Consider the following 2,814-nt stretch of genomic DNA (forward strand, 5'->3'; position numbering starts at 1 on the left):
CAGTTGCTGACCATTTGCAAAGCCTTCCTGAGGTGTTGCAGAAATGTTGAGAGGCCTCACAAAGGGCCAGCAGTTGCCTCAGCTGGCTGGGCCTCTTCAGCAGCAAAAGGAAAAAAGTGATGAATATCAGTGGGGGTGGTAGCAGAAGAGTGCAAGGTATCCAAAAGGGCAGAGATGGGAGCAGAGAGGCAGATGGGGAGAAGTGAAGTGGAGGCAATTACAGCAGGGCCAAAGAAGTCTGAGGTCCTTGCTTAACAATGGCATGATCCTCACCTAATGACTAGAATTGCCAGCACTACCATCACTAAATAGTGTGATCACACGATTCTTTGCCACTTCACTTAGTGACAGAATTTCTGGTCCCAGTTAGGGTTGTCCAGCAAGGACTACCTACACAGTCCTCTTGGCTCAGGCACAAAGACGGTCAATATTTTATTCTTTAATATGTCTACAGGTAGATATCAGAGTCCTCCTTGATTAGACCAAAGGCCAGCATATTCCTGGTGGCCAGAATCTGAGGGAGGAAAAGAGGAAAAAGATTGTTTTGTTCTTGAGAAAATATGACCTGCTTTAATGGTAAAAACTGTCAGAAGCAAACAAGCTAACAAAATTAACATGAATTAAAAACCAGAAAGCAATTCTATGCCACTATGTTACACTGTTAGAAAACACATAGTTATACTTAAAAGAAGGAAAGAAGAAATTGTAAACTCTTGCTTTCAACCCTGGTGATCTGTTGATAATTATTTGAGCCTAAGAAAAGTATTCCCTATTACTGATTGAGGGCTATGGCATTTCCTTTAATGGACACCAGGCGTCTCCAGAACACTGTCTGAACAATTTGTAGAAACTAATTCTTGTTATAGGACAGAACTGGATGTACACATGCAATACAATACAGCCTTTACATTTTGGTTCTGCTGAAAGCAAAGATACAATTAACATAAATTAATGCTCATCCAACACTTAAGATGTAGACTGTTCTCTCAGAAAAAAAATATAATTTGTAGAGATTTTTTTTCTGTGCTGATATATCCTAACAGTATGATTATTTGACATGGATGGATATTTTAATTTTCCAAAATTCTACAGACCAGTATTATGTTAGAGTCATTAGGTTTCGATGAATGTGGTTGACGCTTGCCTACTTGTACCCTATTGTAGTGGTAAGCGTGACTATTTAGCAATAATCACATGTTTAGAATATCTCAAAAATATATAATTGCTTTGACTGTATTTCCATATAGTTTATTTTCCTTTATAGATTAAAAATGAATGAACTCATTTTTTTTACATGCTGGCTGGGGAATTCTGGGAATTGAACTCCAGGCATCTTATAGTTGTCCAGGTTGAGAATCGCTGTATATTGATTTTAGCCCTTTCCACTCTATATTAAAGCGCTATTTGCCTTTCCTTCAATTTGCACAAGCATTGAGTTTATAACATTTTCTGTCTCCATGTCTGCCCTGCTCTTATTATTTCTTTTCTGGGTTCCTGGGAAAAATGATGTCCTGATTTGTGAGTGTGCCACTCATTACAGGTAAAGTGACTGATAAGTCTCCTTGGGATTTATTGCCCTTTCAGCTTTAGCCAACAGAAAAAATAAAATCTATCAATCTGGGCACTGTAGCAGGGGTCAGTTTGACTTCAGCAGTCAGCAGTCTGTTTGCCCATCTTTCCCACACATTAAAACAAAACAAAAGGTGAAATAATTATATGAAAAGACATCAAGGCAGAAATAGTCCCAAAGAGGAAAAGGCTGCCATGATTACAGAACTAATTAGGTCCAAAGAGGGTAGAAGTGAAACTGATAACTTGTTGAGTAGCTCTAACTGACAAATGCAGAAACACTATTAAATAAGCATAAATGCATCCTTACTTTGTCTCCAGATGAAATAGTGGTGGTTTTATTTATTCTTAACTTAGAGAGAAGTTGGGATATAACAAAATAACACAGGGACCTTGGAGGTCTTCTAATCCAACCCCCTGCTCAGGCAGGAAATCCTATTCCATTTCAAACAAATGGTTGTCCCATCTCTTCCAGTGTTGGAGCATCCACAATGAGTTCTGGAGGCAACTCATTCCACTGATTAATTCTAATTGTCAGGAAATTTCTTCTTAGTTGTAGGCTGGTTTTCTTCTTGATTAGTTTCTATCCATTGCTTCTTGTCCTGCTTTGGAAAATAGGTTGAAATAAGTTGAAAATAGGTAGAAAAGGGAAGTGTCAGGAGAAGGACTATGAAATAAACATAGGATGGCAAATGCTGAGAGAATAACAAATATGGTGGATTCTTGCTAGGAATCAGAAAAGAAAGTGTGTGCTACCATAGTACTTTCCGACATTCCTAAAACACAGCTTCTTCCCATGTGATTTTCCAATGCAATCAGCAACAATTAATTTAACAAAAACTAATAATTCTCATTGGCAATGTGACTTGAAATTTGGCTTCTATTGTTTTGGTCTGCTCTGCTCTTGTTTGCTACTCACTGGACCTATTGACCAATCTGGGGACTAGGCCAGGGGATGTGGTGGGGGATCCAATCGGAGAGACCATGGTGATAAACCCTTCACTCACCGAAGCCTTTAGTTTAATCAATTAATAGTCATTACATAAAAACATTCACATATGATCTGTGATCCCTTTATGAGCATTAGGGTCATGCCTCTTAATAGTTCAACCCAAAATGTATCATAGTAGACTTCTTTTGAGACAATTAGAGAGTGACTTTTCCTATTCTTCTACTTTAGATTCCTAAACCATGTCCCATTCATAGCCCAAGCTTATATAGAGGTCTACTCAAGAATAACCTCTG

The 2,814-nt window shown here is 38.3% G+C and overlaps 1 long non-coding RNA gene across 1 annotated transcript; it reads right to left on the bottom strand.

The window, feature by feature from the left end:
* Positions 1 to 419: 419 nt before the first annotated feature.
* Positions 420 to 2,080, bottom strand: LOC120316093. Its single transcript, XR_005558869.1, has 2 exons — positions 1,880 to 2,080; positions 420 to 514 (listed from the first exon to the last, which is right to left on the bottom strand). It is a non-coding gene; the product is annotated as an uncharacterized LOC120316093 (long non-coding RNA).
* Positions 2,081 to 2,814: the final 734 nt, after the last annotated feature.

This window comes from Crotalus tigris, unplaced genomic scaffold (genome assembly GCF_016545835.1).
Source record: "Crotalus tigris isolate CLP2741 ecotype Arizona unplaced genomic scaffold, ASM1654583v1 scf7180000019245.846064, whole genome shotgun sequence".
Classification (NCBI taxonomy): domain Eukaryota; kingdom Metazoa; phylum Chordata; class Lepidosauria; order Squamata; family Viperidae; genus Crotalus; species Crotalus tigris.